This window comes from Cetorhinus maximus, chromosome 1 (assembly GCF_964194155.1).
Source record: "Cetorhinus maximus chromosome 1, sCetMax3.hap1.1, whole genome shotgun sequence".
Lineage (NCBI taxonomy): Eukaryota > Metazoa > Chordata > Chondrichthyes > Lamniformes > Cetorhinidae > Cetorhinus > Cetorhinus maximus.
In genome coordinates, this window is record NC_135879.1 from 17,326,054 (window position 1) to 17,348,883 (window position 22,830).

General features: G+C 44.9%; 1 protein-coding gene across 2 annotated transcripts in view; it reads left to right on the forward strand.

The window, feature by feature from the left end:
* LOC144677487 (neuronal vesicle trafficking-associated protein 1-like) overlaps window positions 1–22,830 on the forward strand; it is a 52,930-nt gene that overhangs the window by 1,874 nt on the left and 28,226 nt on the right. The gene's annotated exons all lie outside the window — the stretch shown is intronic.

The following is a 22,830-nucleotide window of genomic DNA, read 5'->3' on the forward strand; positions in this document are numbered from 1 at the left end:
TGCCGCAGATGTGGGCTAGAGTCTTGAAAGTTATGGCTGGTGGTTGTATGACAGTTTACATTGTAGATCACTATAAGCTTTGAGAAGTTCCTTCACAGTCCAAGGTGAATTACAAAAACAACATCAAAACAGAGCTTTATGTTCGTAAAGTGAAAAACAAGCCGACTATCTCTTTCTGACCTTGAGGCACACCGGTCTGTTCCCAGGAAGACAAGCCAAGTGTCTGGCAATTTGCTGAACCTTCAGAAATCAATTAGCTGCTAATTGGCCTAGTTAGACTAATTCATTGCATGGAGTACTTCAGCAGTGGTCTTAAAGAGATAGCCAGTTTAGCAGGTGTAATCACAACAACTTCAGACTACTCGTGAACAAAGTTGTGGGAGATTAGCCAGCTGTAATACATTTTCTAACTTGTGCATAGAATCAGTTGAAGTGGTTTACATAGTAAACATATTGCATAAGGATTATCCTGTATAGCTGCAGAGAATATTGAGAATTCTCACCATATAGGTGAAAGTAACAGAGAAGTGTAGCTTTAAGGAAATTGTACAATTGATGGAAAAGATACAAGTACGTGTGTTATTTTTATTGTTTACCTATTTCACCACTGGCTTTCAAACTCTTGTGTTGGTCAAATTATGTAATGTTTCGCATTCCCTGCAGCTTCTGTACAGATCTCTGCAGCTGTGGATTAGGGATCCCAGGTTTTGAGTTGGTGAGCTCCCAATCTTAACCATGGGCATTTGCTCTCCCCCACAGTGAAGAGGAGGAAAAATATACTGACGAGGCAACTTCAGATTCAAAGGCTGTCTCTTTTTTCACTGGTCCAGAGTTGCATTGGCTCTTAGCTTCAGTTGCTGTGCTATTAAGGCAGAAAAATGGCAGTGCCGAGGGGGAAATAAATCACTTGGATCCTCTTTTGAATCATGCAACTTGTGTATAATATAAAATGGGACAGCTATCATACTTCAAGTGTATCACTCAAGTATTTATATCACACTTCCCAGTCACAGGAACTCTCCAGGAATACAAATGACAGAAGTCTGAATGTCCATAGCCTCAAATTTGATACTTATATGACTTGTTATATTACTTAACAGCAGTTGGACTTTCTGGCCTTAAAGTAACGCAGATTCACCTTTAGTACCCCCCAAGAATCCTGAAACATGAACATTTTACATTCTGCATTATATTGTATAACACTGCCCTCCTTATAGAAGTTACCATCTGACTAGCCACAAGATTTGCCATGGGACATTCAATAGTACATATCTTTATTTGTTGCATTTTGTATTCCAGGTGCACCTCAGGCAAAACTCTCCAGACATTGCAGATAAATATTGACAAGTCACAACTAAACAATTTAAAAAAAAATACGAAAAGAGGAAGTCATTTTCTGCAGTCTTTTTATCTGACCTTGCGATAACCTGGCCTTTCCTGAAAGAAATGAGCCAAGCGACTGCCAATCTAAAACTTTCAACTCCAACTAGCTGCTAAGTAAGCTTAGTTGGGTCACTTACCTAAGGGATGTACCTAAGCAGCGACCTTAAAAGGAACAGGCCAAATTAAACACGCTTCCATCTTGGCAGCTAATAGTTACAACCATGCTCCAGATCCCACAACACCATTAACAAAATCAGCTAGTAAGAAAAACAAATAGCAAAAAAAAATGTTAATGTGCTTTCGAGTCAGATTCGAGAAACACCAATTTTAACTCTTTGTGTTCAGTGAGCCATCCGTCCTTGCTGGCATCTTTCCATCTATATAAGGTGATGGACGTGCAGAAGATCAAATCCGTTGGGGAGGGGTAGCTTCATATGGCGCACATATGGCTGAAGAGACCAACTCATGAGAGGAAGGTTCTGCCACAAGTGTCGCACATGAAGTGGTTATCAGTTGTCACCACTTTCAGTGTTGGTGACTGTTGATAAGACACTGTAGCTGCTGTGGCGCAAACCGGCCCACAGGTTATGTCACCATTTTCCTCTGTCATCAGCTAGTGTTTCCTTCGTGCAAGATGCTTGTTTAGTGCCTTCATGTCAAGCTTGCAAGCATCCTTGAAGTGGAGCTTTGGGCATCCTACTGGTTGTCTGGTTCTGGTTACCTCACCGCACAGAAAGTCCTTAAGTATAGGATTGTCTTCCATCTTGAGAATATGCCTAAGCCTGCAAAATTAGCTCTGCTTGAGGAGTCTGGTGTCTTGAATACACGTGTGACGGTTTTACTGCTGATCCAGCCTTTTTTTTCAGGCCACTTCACAACTTGTCCCTGTGACAAATGGGTTAATTAGACAAATTAAGAAAGTGTAACTACATCAAAACAGCTGAAGTCAGTAAGTGGGAGACTAAGGCTGCAATTATCTGGCCCTGTTGGCGTTGGGCATCATGGCGGATGGGGCAGGGGGAGGGGATGACAATATGCGAGAAGGCTAAAAATAGGTTTCAACCCGTTGTGAAACCAGTTTGCAATCATCCGCTCCACCCTCCAGTGGCGGGCCACGTTTCCCACTGCCGCACATCAGGAACCTAACTTTAATACTTCAGCATCTCATTATAAGCCGTGCTCACTGGAATCATCTCCCCATGGTGGATCGTCTGGGCATGTTGGCGTGTGTTTTACAACTGTAAATAAGCAACATGCACTTCATTTCGAGTTTTGTTTGCCTACCATGCTTCAGGCAGCACTTGTGGTCATCAGCGCGAGGCTTCACAGGCAGCACCACATCACTTTTAGTGGGGGTTCATGGGCAGGTCTCTACCTACCAGACCAGCCGTAAGGTGGGGTGGCTTTTCAATGGCTGAGGTCTTGGGCTTGCTTGGGGAAGGGGGAGAAGTGGCCCCAGGCAAGGGAAGAGGCTGCAGGGTGAGGACTGTATTGTGGATGGGGGGTATCCCAGGGTATGTGTGGGGGTACGTTGACCTGTGCAAGTGGTCTCAAGATGGTGAGGGCTGAGGAGGCAGTCTCCAGAGGAGATGAGGCCAGATGGAGATGTAAGGATGTGTGTGGGAGAGTGAACGGTGATGTCCCTTGAGCTGGCAGTGAGTGAGATGCCATTGAATGTATGATGGCCTTGAGTGTGCAAGTTTAGAGTGGTGAGATGGCTGCCTTACCCTGGTGGCATAGATGAGGTCATTCATCCATTTTCTGCACTGGATGGCTGACCTCTCCTGTGTAGCATTGGCACAGACCACCTCTGCCACTGCCTCCCAAGCTGGAGTGGTGACACTGATGGGCCTCCTGTGGCCGAGTGGGAGTAGAGGACGTTGTGATGGTCTCCACGGCATTCAAAAGGCATTGAATTGTGGCGGGCGGAGGGGGTGGGGAGCTGCACTCTTCTTGGCCCTCTTCACCGATGCTGTCCTGGGTTGTAAGCATTGAGAAGTGTCCATGTGGCTGCAGTTTAAATATGGTGCCCATTGTGAGGAAGTGGGGAGGTAATGGCATGGTGGGCAATTTTGAGCCTGCTCTTCAGCGAGGCGGCATGTTTCCCGCGGCTGCGTAATTAATGAGTTAGGAAGTGGACAATATAGCGCAAAAACCCACCACTGTGGCCGGCAGATAAAATGACTTTATCCCGCCCACTACCACACTTTGTGTAAATCTGGGTCGATTCCACCCTCCGTGTTTGTAAGTTCTTGGTTCCAGCGCAGAACAGTACTTGATGGAATGAACTCGCCTACTTTTTGTTCTGAGATTGTTTGACACCTTTTTACAAATTGTGGGCTGGGATCTTCTAGCCCCCTTGTGGCGGGATCTTCCACGGGAGATTGGGCGGCCTAGGCAAAAATCCATTGACTTTTGACAGGACCGGATGATCCCACCGGTGGGCGGGGCTGAAAAATCCCACCCATCGTGTTGGGAGTATGATGCCTGAAGTTGGATGCTAGAAGCATTGCGGATGAATTAAGTGCAAACCTTTATACATTTATATAGGTATGTTAACCTTGTTTTCAACTCCCTCCAGGGCCCCACCTTTCCCTATCTCTGTAAACTTCTCCAATCCTACAACCCTCAGGTTTCTGCGTTCCACCAATTCTGCACAGATCCTATTTCCATTGCTCCACCATTGGTGAATGTGCCTTTAGCTGCCAAGGCCCTAAACTCTGGAATTGCTTTTCTGCCCCTCCTTATAAGATGCTCCATAAAAGCTACTACTTTGATGAAGTTTCCAGTCATCTGTCCGAACATCTCCTAATATGGCTTGGTGCCAAATTTTGTTTGATTATGCTCCAGCGAAGCATCTTACTATGTTAAATGTGCTATATAAATATTGTTGTGATGTTGCATAACTCTGATAACCTGAGAGCCTTGTCCAATATAAAAGCATGCTATGCCCAGCACTGTAGGCTGCTTCATTTGACACAAGCCCAGTTCCCTGAGCTTATCTGAAAGTTCAGTTGGCTAAGACCAAGGATAATTGTCAGCTTTTATTTCAATGAATCATCAATCCCAGGTTGAATGATTGCTTTTACTCTATATGTTGAGAAGAGTGCAGAAAACTCACTGATCTGAGCATATTTTTGCCTCCAACCATAGGATGATGCTTTGCTGGAGTTAGTTGCGACAGCAGTAATTTCCCTTATTGTTCCTGAGTCAGGGAGCGAAGAATTGGCAAGAGATCCTAATCCTGGTTGCTGTCCAGTGATCCTCTATTGCATCTATTAAAAGTTCAAGGATGATGTCAGGAAGCACTTCATCACATAAAGGATAGTGGAAATCTTGAACTCTGTCCTCCAAAATAACTGTTGAGGCTTGGCCAATTGAAAATTTCAAAACTGATATTTATTTTGTTAGACACCGGATATTAAGGGTGAAGAATGAAGGCAGATAGAGTTACCATACAGATCAGCCAGGATCTAATGGGAGTTGCAGGACAGGCTCGAGGGGGATAGCCTACTCCTGCTCTTAAATGAACATGTGGATCAGGCTTGACTATGATGCAGACAGCCAAGCTTAAGCATGAAGAATTGCACTTGGTTGACACTCCATTTGGTGTCCAGTGCTCATGGCACTGAATCCAGCAATGCCTTCACTGGGTGGTGTTGGTGGGGCAGGGGGTGCGGGGGAGGTGGGCAGAAGAAGAGACCATTAATGAGAAAAGAAGCAGAAGACCTATCCGACTGTACAGATCTATCTTGTTTTCCCTGAAACTAATTTTGCTTTTGAGGCAGCAGGAAAAATGACTCTTTTATTTGTGGGCTCAACATGAAGCATAAAGCAACCATTCATCTTGTGATTGGTGCTTTGTTAAAAAATTGACAGCAACTTCCTAACTGCAGTAGTGCCGCTGATCCTAAATGTGTCTCAGTCTAATTGTGACTGCGGCTTAAAAGTGCAATAAAATAAGTACAGCAACTGCTGCAGGCTTTACGTTATTGCCTGTTTTTGCTATTTACAAAGCAGGTGAGTTTTCCAATCCAATTCATTATCTTTATCCTTCATCTGACCAAGATGTATTATCAATCTTTGACCATTATTTTGACTGGGAGTTTTTTATTTTAATCAGACCTTCTCGGGCTAGAGAATAATCCAATTTCTTTAACTGGGAAATACGTAAGTCTCATTGAAGAGGAATCAGTTTCTCTAACTTGAATCAGTTATTTGGAAGAGAAATTAGGAATTGTTGTAGGGTCTTTGTTACAGTTCAGTATGTCTGAAGAAGTCTTCATAGACTGTAAGTCTTTATTGATTCTTAGAACTGTTTACAAATATAGAGTAAAGGGTACAAGCTAGGGGCTGTAACCATGCTCACTGGTACATATGACTCTGTCCAACACTAGACTAACCCTGGGTGAGGGTCATGTGCTTCTCTTACATCACTGCATGAGCTGTACTGTACTCAGTTCCACATTAACCCTCTATGTGCCAGACTCTAATACTACACCTCTTCTCCCCCCACTTCAAGTCTTTACCTAAAGGAGCTTTACCTAAAGTGATTACAGTTTACCCTATAACAAAAACAGAAAATGCTGGAAAAACTCGGCAGGTCCAACGGGCATCTGTGGAGAGAAAAACAGAGTTAACGTTTCGAGTGCTTATGACTCTTCTTCAGTTTACCTTATGTCTTACATTGTTATTACTATCAAATATTTACATTGTCATTCTACATTATCACTACCCCATCACCCTACCCTTCAAGTCCTTGAATTCAAAGGTTTAGGCGGTCTGGAGGCCTTACAGTCCTTCTGTATCTCGTTCGCATCTACAGTCGGAGGAGTGGCAGTCTCTGTCGCTGCTGGTCCTTCCGGTAGGTTTGGAGGTTGTTCTGGCATCTGGGTATGTTTTTATCCTTTTCTTCCATTCTTTTGTGTTAAACTGCACTTGATTGTTTCAGCTGTTGTGCTGCTTAGTGGTTACTACCCTAAGTTTCTTTTGGAGTGAACATTGTGCTCGTCTCCTTGTCACTTTTTTTGCTGCTTCCATCGTCAAGAGGTCGTTGTGGTTTACATTTCAAAAATGGAACCCTCAGGCAGAATTTTACATTCCGTGGATGGGTGCACGCCGACCTGATCGGGAGTAAAATAGTGCGCAGTGACATCGGGTGAGCATCCCAACATCATCGCGCATTCATAATGTTTTGCTCAGCGGGTGCACGTGAGAGTTGGCAGTGTGCCCGCCGACAATTAAGAGGCCCATTAAGGCCCTTAAGCAAGTAATTAATTTGTACTTTTTTGCTGCCCGTTCATCCATTCGGTTGGGGGATGGGCGAATAGACCAGGCGGCCTTTGCAATTTTTACAAAACCTCATCCATGGTTGGGATGAGGTTTCCAATGGTGTAAAAAAAAAAAAAAAAATTTTCAACTTCACTTCAAACATGTCCCTCCTTCATGTCACTGAGTCACTTGTGGAGACATGCTTATATCATTTCTAAAATGTTTATTTCCCTTTGTGCAATTCTTCAGCTCCCTGAGGCAGCTCTGTGCCCTCGGGGAGCTTTCAGTGCGCGCTCCCCGGCACATGCGCAGAGCTCAGCACTTGTTCTCCTCCGCCCCCATCCCGGCAGCGCTGAGCATTTCAGTGTGTCTTTCACACTGGTGAGCCAGCGTGAATTCGTGGTTGGGGCCGATCGTGGGTGGTGGACCTTTTCCCTGGCCCGCTCGCCCACCGGGCTTGCCCGATGAACGGAAAATCCCGCCCCTTGTTCCCACTTGTTTCATAATTTTACCCACATTTTTGAGTACTTTCTTCTTTTCCAGTTGTTTTATCAAACTTCCGAATGTTTTCATTCAGCTCAGCAACAACTCTGGTAAGTTGAGTTGTCTTAGTTTCAGAGTTATCTGTGGAACTCGTAAGTTTGACAACTTCACCTGGGCATTCAGTTCTGTTCGGAATCTTTCTTCCATGGTCACTGACTGCTCCTTGGGGTCTTTCAATTCATTCATTAGATCGTCATTCTGTTTTGTAAATTTCTCTTATCTGCTTTTAAAGTCTGAATTTGTTCTTGCACATTCCGTATCTCAACCTTCACGTTCAGATTGGACTTAAGTTCAAGAAGTTCCTCAGTTTTGTGGTTGCTAATTCTGCTTTCAAGCAACTGCTCTGATGCATCAGCAATTCTTTATCCTGTTCCAGGTATTTTACACGTGTTTACTAGAGACTCCTGATGCTTGAAGTTCATCAAGTTTTAATTGAAGGTCTATCTTTGTTGAATTTGCTTCTTCAAGTTCATCATTTAAGTGTTTCAAGTCTTCTTTTCTACTTCCTGTGAATATCATTCCTGTGAATATCAGTGTTCTCATGGTTCTTGTTTTGCTTTTACAAACTCATCGTTCTCACGTGAAAGTTGATTCTCTACACTGATCAGTTTATCTTTAGCAGGACATAATTCCTCTGTGCTAGCCTTAAGCTCAGATTCTGTAATTGCACTTCTGCTAATTGTTTCTGAGACTCTTCACACTCTTTCATGAGAAGTTCTACTTGTTCTTGCTATTCTAGGTTCTTAATTTTCAACTTTGGTAATGTAATGTTTTCTTCCAAATGTCGAACCATTTTCTTCAGCTCTGTAATCTCTTTCTTGTACTTCTTGGCTTCCTCCTGGAATATGGAACATTCCTGAATCTTCTCTGCCAGCTAGTTATTCAGTTCTTTCAAGGTCGCAACTTCTTTGAGTGCATTTGTGCCTGGCTATGGTTGAGATTTTCCAACTTCCATTTCAATTTGCCAACAGTAGAATTCAGAAGTGATATTTCCTCCTGGTACCTTAGTGCCGCCTCAGAAATCTGTTTGTTCAGATCTTGAGCAGTTTGGTTCATTGAAGACTTTCGTTCATTGTGCATTTTCAAAGGTATATGCTCAGCTTGAATTTTGTGCTTCAAATCCTCCAATTGAGCTTTGATGCAAATATTTTCCTATTTTATTTCATTTTCCATTTGCATGGTTTGTGTATTTTGGACTTCATCAGATAGCTTTCCTCCATTCACAGTCAGTTGCTTGCTCCACACTGCCATCTGCAGCTGCAGTTCAGATAATATGTTGGGCTTTCCAAAAAGATATATTTTTTGGCCCTCAAAGTTCTTTGTTTCTCTGGTGCCCTCGTGTGGTTTGCTCAGGTAATATCTTTTGCTCTTTCGTAGTTTTCCCAGGCGTTTCCTATCCCTCTAATTAGGCCCTGTGCACTCCACAACTTGAAGATTAAAATAGTCATCAAAGGTTTTTAATATTTCATTGAAGCTGGTCGAGGGCTCATCAGTTGCTTGCATTAGGATTACATTATCCACAAGTTCATCAAACCATTTTAAAAGGTATTAACCTGGATTTTTTTCTGACTTTCTACTTAGACCTGATGTACTTTGGTAGTTTAGAAATTCTCTTCTCAATGACGCCAAACTTTACGTTAGGTTTGGTCCTTGGATAAGTCCAAATTATTGTGGTTGAGTGGAATTCTGATCCATGGTTTTTTTTAAAAAGTGTAACTTCTGCTTCAAGGACTTTCTGAATTTTAAAATGGCGTCACCATTCACTTGGGGACAGAGGAATTTCCTGTGCTTGCAGGTTTTGGTGGGCTCCACCACAATGGCAATCGTGCTCAGCTTGAAAAAAATTTCAACAATGGCTGCCTGGATTGACTGCCTGCAGAGTTCACTTGCTCAGCGTTTTACTTTAATGCCGGGAATTTTTTGAATTGGGGAAGGGGTTCTAGCGACGGGTTTTTTTCAGTCTGCACTTCTGGCTCTGAATTATTTAAAGATTTCTCGGGACTTGCTGTAGCCTGGAGTTTTAAAAGATTTAGCTCACCCCGATAGGTCTGCTGATGCTGCACTCTGGGAATAGAAGCTAGACTTCCAAAGGAGATTCAAGGAAGTCTTCTGCTGCAATAAGGAATTTTAAATTTCCGCCCTCAGCTTCCAAGCCTTTCTTTGGAGCTTTTTTTCAGGTAAGGCTGCTTTGCTGAATTTTTTCTCAGTCTTTCAGCATTTTAGTTTTTCTCTGCATTTTCTGCAGGGTCTTGGGTTTTTCCACAAGCTGCCATCATGTTGTGGGGTGTTTGTTACAGTTCAGGAGTTCTGAAGAAGCCTTTGTAGACATGCATAGGTTAACTGCAAGTCTTTCTTGACTCTTAGAACTATTTACAATATACAGTAAAGGGTACAAGCTAGGACCTGTCTCCATGCTCGCTGGTACGGATGGCTTTGTCCAACAATAGACTGACCCTGGGTTTGGGTCATGTGCTACTTTAACATCGCCATGTGGGCGGTATTGTACTCAGTCCCACATTAACCTCCTATGTGCCAGACCCTTGTACTACAGAGATGGTACACAGATGGGAGTGTGCTTTAATATCAAAAAGGGCAATGTCTAACTGTTTATGAATGATGAAGCTAGCACTATGACTGAACTTTTCTTCCACTGCTTGTCAATGACCCATTCTAGGTTCAGTTCTAGTTTGGGGGAGGTTATTTCTTCTATGCAAATTTTAGTGCATCACTTAACACATTTGCCATATTCTTGTTGGGATTTCTATAGTAGTCACTAACTCATTTTAAATAAATTGTTACCGACTTTTAAATTAACTCAGACAGGAATTTAATGCAAATGCATTAACCAGTGCAGTAAAACAGCAGACAGGGGAAGTGAAGTGTTTTTGTCTGTCTAGATCTTCTCGTTGAAAGTAACATATTGATTTGATAGATAATAGGCCACCAACTTTCTTAACAATAGTGGGTTTCAGCTCCAGGATATGGTTGCAAGACAGTCTTGCCATCTCGCAGAGGCCCCTGAGATTATGGAATTGCCCTTGGCTAGATCACCTTGTTCCCCTTAACTAAACAAGACTACTATTGTGAGTGCTTAAAAACGTTTGAGAAATAAATATTTCATTATTTTGTAATTATTTACAGAAGGACAATAAGTATATCTGTGTGTAGGTGTATAATTAGTGAAAGTGTCTTTATTGGGTAGAAAATCAGAGCAGGTATCAGCTCTTCTAATGAAGTAGTAGGCACTTACATTTGTTAAATATGGTTCATTTGGAATGTGTTATAATTGTATCCCTGTAGTAATAGGATCATGTGTATGAATTCATTGTATTTCAGATATGCAACAGATATTTTCCCTATAAAATCTATTAGCTCAGAGCCCAGACAGCTCTTATAATAATAAAATACCTACTCCCCAGAGGAAACATTGTTTGATTGATAGCTCAGACTCTCTGATCTCTGTGGTCAATTTCACAGTATTTGTTTACACAAGTGAAGTGGTTTCAAGGGTTTGTGATATTTGAGTCATCAAAGGGCCTGAATGATTAACACTTTTATTAGCCGGAACTTCATACTCTTCTTCAAACATGGGAGAAAGTTCTCAATGAGTAACTTTTTTCAAGTGTTTTCAGTTATGTATCCTACTATACTTATATTTAAGGGGGTGGTGGGTGGGTGGGTGTGTGGATGGTGGCATAGTGGTAATGCCACTGGACTAGTAATCCAGAGGCCCAGGCTAATTCTTTGTGGATGTGGGTTCAAATTCCACCATGGGAGTTGGTGGAATTTAGATTCAATTAAATTTTTACAAATCTGGAATTGAAAGCTAGTCTCAGTGATAGTTTCATGGGCACTATCATCAATTGTTGTCAAAATCCATCTGGTTCACTCATACCCTTTAGGGAAGGAGATCTGCCACCCTTACCTGGTCTAGCTTACATGTAATTTCAGACCCACGCCAGTGTGGTTGACTCTTAACTGCCCTCTGAAATGGCCTAGCAAGCCACTCAGTTCAAGGGCAATTAGAGATGGGCAACAAATGCTGGCCTTGCCAGTGATGCCCACATCCCATGAAGGAAAAAAGTACTATATAAATCCATGGTAATCCTACATATAGGGTTCATTGGTTCTAGAAAGTGTACAGTGGGTTAATGGACACGGAAGTGCCATAGCTTAGCATAGGGGACGTGAGGGGCAGTGCAGAGCGGGTGGAAGGGCAGAGCTTGATATGGGAACATGAGAGGCCATAGTGGGTGGGTAGAGGGGCATGAAAGGCCATGGGGAAGTTGATGGGGGGGTGCATAACTTGGCATAGGGGGGCTCTTTTGAACTTGCCTTTTAAAAGGTACTCTCATGCAGAATAGGGTTCACAACTCCCCTAAGGGGTGGTGAAGCACAACTCTTTAAAAACCTGGTCTGACTCAGTGAAAAGTGCTGAGGAATAGGATCCCCTCAATGGAGACGACCAGGTCAGAAGTGCTGAATGCGGGCTTTTGCAGGAACCAGCCCACACTCTTTAAAGGCACTCCCAAAAATCGCACAGCCCGGGAATAGGGTTGGGAATCCTGGAATTGGGACCCGCCTGCCGTTATTAAAGGGCTCCCGAGTCAACCTAACTCAGTGAAAATCCAGACCTGTATTTTTATTATAGCGTAATGAGTATGGAATAGACTTCCCGATATGGCAATATGTGTCTTAGTAATTAACATTCTTTTAAAAAGAACTGGAATATCAAGACTGAAGATTCAAAAGATAATTATGTATATGGAAATGATCAAATGCTTCAAGAAATGTTTAGCTTTGTTGAGGAGAACAGGGTGGAACTTTACAGAAACTATTCAGCATGTTAAATAGGTTGGATTGAATGATGCGGGAGAAATGGCCTTTCTTATTGCATGTTTTCCTTTATTCTTATTGATACACATACAACTTTAAATATAGCTGAAATTTCTTCAGGTCTATGGGTTAGTCAGGAGCCACTGAAGATGCAAACAATCGAACTGGATTTTACCCTTTTGCCCTTTTTCTCCCCTGTCACAAATCCCACTTGGAACTGACAGCACGGAACCTGACAATCATAACCGGGAAAGAAACAAAGATCTGCATTTTTTTTTACATGTCATTTCAAGGTTGCTTTGATTGCACTATCTGATTGTATTGAGTTTGAAGTTAACTATGCCACAGCCTGTGTATCATGAAATTTACCTAGTATCAATTTTTTTTTTAACCATTAATTGAAAATATAAACCACTTAAGTGTGATTCTGCAGTTTTTCCATATATATACAGTTATTGAACTTATTCAGTGTCATATGCTTTAAGGTATTAGAGGGGATGGATTTTCTGCTGGACTCAAAATCTGCTCCCCAGTGTATCTCCAGGAGGTAGCGAGGGATGGATAGGGGCTTGCTACCTTTGGACCGTTCTACCAGAATGTAGAGTAAAATCAGAGCTAGGCCATCCCAGAGGGAAGTCAGGAGATTCTTCTTCATGCAGAGGGTAGTAGAAGTGTGGATTGCTCTCCCACAAAACCAGCGGATGCTAGCTCGATTAATAGATTTAAATCTGAGAGCGAAATAGATTTTTTTGTTTTTGCCACCAAGGTATGAAGAGATATGGAGCCAAGGCAAGTGGATGGAATTGGAATACAGATCAATCATGATCTAATTGAATGGCAGAACAAGCTTGGGGGTAGTGGGTGAATGGACTAGTCCTGTTCTAATGCTCCGAAAACATCTGCCCCAATATGGGTGGAATCATCCCAGATTTGCACGAAGTGCGTTAGCAGGCAGATAAAACTACTTTTTACCTGTTGGCCGCGGTGCCGGGTTTTCATGCCGTATCGTCCCAAACCCGCCGCATTATTTATGCGTTCCTGGCAAACAACACCGTTTCCATGGCGAGCTGGCTCTCATTCACCCGACACGCCATCACCTCGCAGCTCCATCACGCCAGGCACCACGTTTAAAGCACAGCCGTGCTCAGTGCTTCCAGCCCAGGACTGCAGCAGAGAAGACTGCAGCCCTCGAGCGCCTTTTGGACGCTGAGAAGGCCCGCTGTGATGTTCTCTACCCCAGCTCTGGCTGCAGGAGGGGCAGCTACATTACCACTTCGGCTTGGTAGGCGATGGTACTGATCACCACTGCCAATGTTGCACAGAAGAGGTTGGCCATCCAATGCAGATAGAGAATGAATGATCTCATCTGTGCAGCCAGAGTATGGCAACCATCTCATCACTCTAAACTCACACACTCAAGCCCATCACACGTTCACTGGCACCTTGCTCACTGCCAGCTCAAGGGACATCACCACCCATTCTCTCTCACATACCCTCACATGTCCATTTGGCCTTATCTCCTCTGGAGGCTGCCTTCTCAGCCCTCACCATCTTGATGCCACTTGCACAGATCAACGTGTGCCCCCACACACACCTTGGGATACTCTCCTTCCTCAGTACAGCTCTCGTCCTGCAACCTCTTCCCTTGCCTGAGGCCACTTCTCCCCCTTCCCCAAGCAAGAGCTTGCCCCGCAGCCATTGAAAAGCCACCTGCATATGGCTGGCCTGGTAGGTAGAGACCTACCTGTGAGCCCCCCTGAAAAGTGATGTGGTGCTCTCAGTGAAGGCTGACGCTGATGACTGCGAGTGTTGAGCGAAGCAAGGTACGAAAAGAAACCTTGAAGTCCTGAGCAAAATGCAGCCCGCCAAGTGCATGCCTTATATATTCTGTTGTGAAACACATCGGCATGTATTCCAGCCAGTGTGGGCGGACGATCCAGCGGGGGTGGAGTGAATCCAGCGGGCTGGCCCTATAATGGTATGCTGATGTATTACAGTGAGGTTCCCGATGTCTGATGGCAGGGTACGGGGCCCACCATCTTCAGGCCAGAAGGACATTGGGCGATACCACTGAGATACTAATGTGTAACATTGAGCACCACTGTATATTTTGCCATTGGAAATAGATTAAACCATTCAATCCCCGTATACTGGCAGTAATCACACCTGAGCACCTAAAGGAGATGGACAAGAGGCCTATGACTTTTAGAAGCAATCACATGATAATGCTGATGGCAGAGTTCATTGGAAATGGCAACTGGATGTGTAAATATCAAAAATCTAACTCGTGGCATTGTCAGTGGAAGAGTACAAATTGAGTGTTGAGTGGAAAAATATTGTGGTATCAAAGGAAAACTTTCACTAACCAAGTAGCTCATGCTAAAATGAAAAATCACAACACTGGGGCAATTGTGTGAACCAAAACAGTTCCTCATTATGTTACAGTAACTAGGGTGACACAGAAGAATTGTTCGTGTTGTGGGCTGACTAATTTGGCTTACTAATTCAAAATGTTATACACATGAGGAGCTAAGCCAGATGGCAGAAAGTGTCACTAGCTCTTATTCATAAGCAAGTTAAAGATTTGACATAGCATGACTCCTGCAGACCCAATTTCATTGAATTGCAGTGTCAGCAGCATCATGGCTGTTACATGTTTAGTGTTTGCTCAGTTAGTCTCTCGGGTACGGTGGTGTTGGTCATCCCTGTAAGTGGTCCAAGGGCCTTGCGTGTAAAAATAGAAGCCCCTGATGTTCTCAACTGAATGCCATGTGATTCACCTGGCGTATGCGCTTCTCCAATCTTTCTGAAGGCAGATGAAACACTAGTGAAGTTAAGCCGAGTGTGATTTGTGACATTGTCTGAAAGAAAAACTTGCATTTATGACTCACTTTTCACGATTGCCAGCTCTCCAAGTGCTTTACAGCCAATGAAGTGCTTTTGAAGTGTAGCCATTATTGTAATGGAGGAAACATGGCAGCAGATATGCACACAGGAAGTTGAATCTTGAACAAGGGATAAATATTGGTCAGAACACCAATAATTACTCTTATGTCGTCTTTGAAATAGTGCTACATCTAGCTGAGAGGCCCTCAGTTTAACAACCCATTCAAAAGGCATCACCTTTAACAGTGCAGTGCTCCCTCAGGACCGTACTGGAGGATCAGATTCAGAGGCAAGAGTGCTGCCACTCAAGCCATGGCTGACACAGAGAGACAAATAAACATAGAGTAACAGTAACAACCAAATCTCACTTTGATTCAGCTAACTACAGAAAACCCAGAAGGAAAAAGCAGTTCAGACCAGTATTCTTATTTCCCAGTTTTTACTGTGTTTTTTTTCCTTCTGGGAATTCCTTGAAAACAAAAAAAAGAACTAGGCCGCAGTACCCCTGTATAATGTTGCATGGTTAACCTTCTGATTCTGGCCTTGAAATGAGTGAATTTCCCTACCCCAGGCCAGGCTTCATCCCCAGCTCTATTCTTTTGCCCTTTTCCCTGTGTTGCCCACAAGTAGGAGGGCTATCCTGTTAACTTCTTCCATGTTCACTGATTGGCCAGTAGACTTGTCAATCACACTCGCTGCTGCTTCTCTCTTGAGATGCGAGTTCAAAATCAGCATATCTTATTCTCAATGTATAGGGCCCCTCCTGTCCTAATGGGACAATCGATCCATTGTCAACAGAGACTGTGGGCGGAATTGTCCCAGATTTGCACTAAGTGCAGTAGTGGGCGGGGAAAGGAATGTTTTACCCACGGGCTGCAATGGGGGCTTTTCACTCCGTATCGTCCTAATCCCATCTCATTAATCATGCATTCCCGGGAACATGCTGCTTCGCTGGTTTGCCTGCCATCACCTCGCCACTTCCTCACACTGGGCGCCATATATGAAGTGTAGCCACGCGCACACCTCTCAGTGCTTCCAGTCCAGGACCGCTGCACAGAAGACATGACCCCGAAAGGCAAGAAGGCTGCAGCCCCCCCCCGATTCAGTGACGCATCCCTGGGACGCCTTCAGGACACCATTGGAGCCCGCCACGATGTCCTCTACCCTGGCGCTGGCCACAGGAGGTCCATTAGTGTCACCAATCTGGCTTGGAAAGTGATGGCACAGGTTGTCAGTGCCAAAGCTGCACAGAGGAGTTGGCCAGCCAGTGCGGAATATGTATGAATGATCTCATCCATGCCGCCAGGGTAAGGCAACCTTCTCATCACTCTAAACTCTCTCACTCGCAAGCCCATCACACATTCACTGGCATCTCACTCAACTGCCAGCTCAAGGAACATCACCATTCATTCTCTCGCAAACACCCTCAAATCTCCACCTGGCCTCAGCTCCTCTGGAGACTGCCTCCTCAGCCCTCACCCTCTAGAGGTCACTTGCACAGATAAATGTATGTCCCCATACAGCTCCTAAGATACCGCCCCCCTTCCGCAGTAATGCCCCAGCCTCTTCCCTTGCCTGAGGCCAATACTCCCCCATTCCCCAAGCAAGCCATAGCCCTGCAGCCATTGAAAAGCCACCCCTGCCTTATGGCTGGTCTCACAAGTAGAGACCTGCCCGTGAACCCCCCTAAAAGTGACGTCTTGCTCCCTGCAAGCCTGGCGCTGATGATCGCGAGTGCTGCCCAAAGCAAGATAGGCAAACAGACCTCCAAGTCCTGAGCGAAGTGCAGCTCGCCAAGTGCACATTGCTTATGTTTAGCTGTGAAACACGAGCTCAGATGATCCGGCATGGGGAGTGATTTTGGCGAGCTGGGCTTATAATGATATGCAGATGCATTACAATGAATTTCCCAGCCTGCAGCGGCGGGAAATGTGGCCCGCCATTGACGGGCAGAGGAGACGATTGCAAACTGGTTTCAAGTTGGCGTGAAACCGGTTTTTGGCCTTCCTGCCATATTGTCCGCTGACACCCACCATGACGCCCGATGCCAGCGGGCACGGAAAATTCCACCCTGTGAGCCTGCCATTTGACAAACTGGCTCATCTGGCTTTAATACACGTCTTCAATATCTGGCCTAGTACCAGAAAAAAGGCCTTTGTCACGGTTCCTTTTTATGGAAAACCATTTTGCTGTGCAAAAACAAAATTAAACATAACTCATTCCCAAAGCTTTTTTTGTGAAGCCAAAAAATCTCATAAGTCAAAATGGTGCAAGTTACCTGAAAATTAAAGCAAAGTACTGCGGATGCTGAAAATCTGAAACAAAAATAAAAATAGCTGGAAAAACTCAGCAGGTCTGACAGCATCTGCGGAGAGGAATACAGTTAACGTTTTGAGTCCGTATGACTCTTCATCAGTTCCTCTCCGCAGATGCTGTCAGACCTGCTGAGTTTTTCCAGCTATTTTTATTTTTGTTACCTGAAAATGAGTTGACTAAAGCCAGGCTGGATTCTTCTGTGGGAGCATTTATGCATCTGGTACTTCTTGAAACTAGTCCATGTAGCGGGTAAAGATCACAGCCTATAATTAGGACTTTTAGTCAAGAATATAGGAAGGACATCTGACATTCTGGAACACTGCTTCCTTCACAGAATCAGCTAGGCCTAGAATTCCTTAAATTTATCTCATTTATCTACTTAAGCACCTTGTGCTTGATGCCAATGAGATCTATAAAGTAAATATCTATAAAGGATGAGATAGACACTTACCTCAGCAATAATATCCTGACAGACAAAATAAATGAATAATTTCTCTCTATTATTGAAATTGCAAATGATATTTCCACACAACACATACATGAAACCAAAGGTTGGTACAAAAATATAACACTGTTAAAAAGATTATTTGGAAAAAGAAACATTGTCATGAATCACAGCTTGACACTTTGAATCTTGACAAGGCTCTGAATAACACATCAGTGAAAATTACGACTTTGGATTCTCACTATTTGGGGATCGCGTTTAAGAAGGGCAATGAATTGTGTCCCATGAATAAGAACATCAGAACGATCTTTTAGAAATGACGCTCTGCTAACCATGCTGCATCACTCAGAGATCTATTGTTTTTGTGACAGTAGCTGAGCACAAAGAGAAATTTTAACCCCCAAAAACCTTGATGTCACATTTGACTCCAACTGAACATTCAACAATAAATGCTGGCCCAGCCAGCAAAGCCCACATCCCGTGACTGAATTAAAAAAAGACACATCCGTGGCATCACTAAGAGCTCCTACTTCCACCTATGTCACATTGCCCATCTCCATCCCTGCATCAGCACATCTGCTGCTGAAAGCCTCACCCAGGCCTTTGTTAGCGTTTAGACTTGACTATTCCATTGTACTCCTGGTCGGCCTCTCATCTTCCACCCTGCATAAATTTAAGCTCAACCAAAACTCTGTTGCCTATATGTTAACTCTTACCAATTCCCATTCACCCATCACCACTGTGTTCGCTGACCTACTTTGGTTTCTGGATAAGCAACACCTGGGGCTGAATTTTGTGTCCCTGGCGGACATGTTTCCCGTTTTGGGGGAGGGGGGCAGGGGTGGGGGAAGGACATGTAAAATAGGAGGGGGTTGAGGAACATGTAAAATAAGGTGGGCGCCCATCCCACCACCTTCCCGCCCACCCCCACGGCCATAATACAGGGCGGGGGCAGGTGGGCAGGAGGGTGCTGAAATTGGCTGCCCACCCGCCATATTTAAATTAATGATTAAGGGTCAATTAGGCTTGTCATTAAACCCAATTGACCCTGATAATATGCTGCCCACGCCGTAAAACATTTGGCGTGGGCAGCCGGGTGGGAGCGGGAAGCCCCATTTTGTTTTTTTCACTCAAACGCTGAAGGGTGGGAAGGAGTGGGTGGGTCACTCTTTGGGGGCTGCCCTGTGCCGATCGTGGGGTGTTTCTTCCCCCCCCCCCCCCCCCAACCTTAGGTTGAACCCCCTCCTTCCTTTCTACCCACCCCCCTCCCCTCCTATCCCTAACCCGCCTGAACCCTCTTGGCCCAAGAACCCAGACTTACCTGATCCAGGGATCTATGTGCCTTGGTTGTCGCCTTCTCCTGCAGTCCCAGCAGTGGCCACTGACGCCTTCCTGGTGCTGCAGGGACTGTGGAGGTGCTGGCCAATCCAACTGGCCAGCAGCTCCACAGGGTGGGACCTCTTCCCCAGTGAGGGGCGGAAGTCCCAGTCGGCCCTCGCTAGTCTGCCTTTTGGCTGCAGAGCAATCGGCGTGGAGCATGTCAACTCGATGTTGACGATGTTTCTGAGGGTGGGGAGAGAGTCTTCTGCCCACAGATCTTCCGCCCCCCCCCACCTCCACCCGCTCCATCTGTATTATTCTCTAATATTATCCTTGTTTTCAAATACGTTCATGGCCTTGCCTCTCCCCAGTACCTGCCACCACCTCCAGTTCTACGAGCCCCTGACCTGTGCTCTTTCAATTCTGGCTTCTTGTGTACATGCTTGCTTTAGATTGCTGCACAATTGGAGGCTGTGCTTTCAGCTGCCCCTGGGGAAATCCCTAAAACAGGCAAGGATCATTATTACTAGTGTGTGCAGAGGCAAAACATAGGATGACAAAGATGTGGATAGAAGTTGTGAAAAGTCTGTTTTTGAACAAGATTCCTGTGGAAGAAAGCCTAGTGCTAACGATGTCCTCTAGCATTGATAATGGGCACAGTACGGACATGACGGGTGAATGGCATCCTTCTGTGCAGTAAGATTCTATACATAGCAATGTACCAAAACTATTTCACTAATGTACACCCATTAAGGAACTGACAGCAAGAGTGATGGCATCTGCTACTGTGGGAAAATTAGATTTCAACCAAGGGGGAAGCATTTTAAGGAAGCTGTCTTCTAGGAAATTAGAAAGCAGCTTAAGGTTGAGAAGGCTCAAGTGATTCACCAGCGTCCTCAGATGCTGTGGATGAGGATTCTCAATCAAACTGTCAGGACATATTCTGAAAAGTTTTATATTTTGATGGTGAATCAGAAGATTGGTAAAATGCAAGTGACAGACGCAATTGCTAATTCAAGAAACCTCCAAACTGCCATTGAATAAAGTGATTGGATGAGAAATGGTGTCTGTGGATTCATCGCCTCCACCTTATCCAGATGGACTGATAAGGTGGATAAAGCTCCAACTATGAATGTGAAGTAAGCCTAAAACTGCCTTAATGGCAGCACGCTCGTGCACACGCACATGCACGCAAACAAATTGTTACTTGATGCTCATTGTTGGTTTTCATTGTTCCATATAAGTGACGTGTCTGAAACCCCACAAAGGATCTATAGGATATATACTAAAGCCTGAATTTTGTGCCTTACCTTGGAAGTCTTTTTCCGCTGAGGTGGAAAATGGGAGGCAATCCTGCTGTGTGGGAGGGTTCATGAAGGGATAGGTTTTATAACATTTTTAATTTCTTTATTTTTTTTTTAACTCTTCATCTCCCTGAGGCAGCTCTGTGCCTCAGGGAGATTATCAAGCGTGCACTCATGCGCATGTGTGAAGTTCGTGCTCGCCCTCCTCCCCCAGCCCGCACAGGCAGTGTAGAGCACTGCAGCTCACGTTTCATACTGGGCGGGCCAATTAAGGCCCCTCCCAGCGTGAAATCGCCTTCCAGCCTCGATCGCGCTCAGCTTCCCGGTCGTCCCAGCCGAGCTCACCCAACAAGGGCAAGATTCTGCCCCATCTGTATGGTCCCAGTTCCAGCCCCAAAGTTCTTCCAAGCAGAATTCCAGTCCCTTTCCTTTATACCAAAGAATTAGACGCTGCTGCTTGTGGAGAATTGGCTATCGCCAAGAGGGGCTTGGTAGCACCACTATTGACCGAGCTGGTCGAGTCCTAAAGGACATAGCTACTAGGCTGAGTCTGTGGCAGGTGGCGAGGGAACCAGCAAGAGGGAAAAACATACATGACCTCGTCCTCGCCAACCTGCCTACTGCAGATGCATCTATCCATGGCCTTGTCGCAGTGACAACTGCACAGCCCTTGTGGAAGTCCAGCCTTCAGATTGAGGATACCCTCCATCGTGTTGCGTGGCACTACCATCGTGCTGAATGCAATAGATTTTGAACAGATCTAGCAACTCACGACTGGGCAAACATGAGGTGCTGTGGGCCATCAGCAGCAGCAGAATTGTACTGAACCACAATCTGTAATCTCATGGCCAGGCATATCCCCCACTCTACTGTTACCAACAAGCCAGAGGGTCAACCATGGTTCAATGAAAAATGCAGGAGGACATGCCAGGAGCAACACCAGACATACCTAAAAATGAGGTGTCAACCTGGTGAAGCTACAACACAGGACTACTTGCATGCCAAACGGCATAAGCAGCAATTAATAGAGCTATGCAATTCCACACCCAACGAATCCGATCTAAGCTCTGCAGTCCTATCACATCCAGCGTGAACAGTGATGGACAATTAACCATCTCACTGGAGGAGGAGGCTCCATAAATACCCCATCCTTAATGATGTGGGAGACCAGCACATCAGTGCAAAACATGAGGCTGAAGTATTTGCTACAACCTTCAGCTAGAAATGCCGAGGGATGATCCATCTCGGCCTCCTCCAGAGGTCCCCAGTATCACAGATGTCACTCTTCAGCCAATTCGGTTCATTCCAAGTGATATCGAGAAATGGCTGAAAGCACTGGATACTGAAAAGGCTATGGGCCTTGACAATATTCCAGCAATAGTACTGAAGACTTGTGGTTCAGAACTTGCTATGCCCCTAGCCAAGCTGTTCCAGTACAGCTACAACACTGGCATCTATCCAGCAATGTGGAAAATTGCTCATTATGTCCTGTACACAAAAAGCAAGCCAAACCCAACCCGGCCAATTACCGCCCCATCAGTCTACTCTCTATCAATAAAGTGATGGAAGAGGTAATCAACAGTACTATCAAGCGGCACTTGCTTAGCAATAACCTGCCCACTGACGCCCAGTTTGGGTTCTGCCACGGCTACCCAGCTCCTGATCTCATTACAGCCATGATTCAAACAAGGACAAGAGTAGCTGAACTCCCGAGGTGATGTGAGAGTGACTGCCCTTGACATCAAGGTAGCGTTTGACCAAATGTGGTATCAAGGAGCCCTAGCAAAACTGTAGTCAACATGAATAAGGGGGAAAACTCTCCATAGGTTGTAGTCATACCTAGCACAAAGGAAGATGGTTGTGGTTGTTGGAGGTCAGTCATCTCGGCTCCAGGACATCACTGCAGGAGTTCCTCAGGGCAGTGTCCTAGGCCTGACCATCAGCTGCTCCATCAATGACCTTACTTCCGTCATAAGGCCAGAAGTGAAGATGTTTGCTGATGATTGCACAATGTTCAGCACCATTCGCAACTCCTCAGAAACTGAAGCAGCCCGTGTCCAAATGAAGCAAGACCTGGACAATATCCAGGCTTGGGCTGACAAGTGGCAAGCAACATTCACGCCACACAATTGCCAGACAATGACCATCTCCCAACAAGACAGAATCTAACTATCACCCTTTGACATTCAATGACATTACCATTGCTGAATCCCCCATTATTAACATCCTGGGCATTACCATTGACCAGAAACTGAACTGGACTAGCCATGTAAATACTGTGGCTACAAGAGCAGGTCAGCGGCTAGGAATCAAGTGATAAGTAACCGACCTCCTGACTCCCCAAAGCCTGTCCACCATCTACAAGGCACAGGTCAGGAGTGTGATGGAATACTCTCCACTTGCCTGGATGAGTGCAGCTCCAAAAACACTCAAGAAGCTTGACACCATCCAGGACAAAGCAGCTGACTTGATTGGCACCCCATTCACAAACATTCACTCCCTCCACCACCAACGCACAGTTGCAGC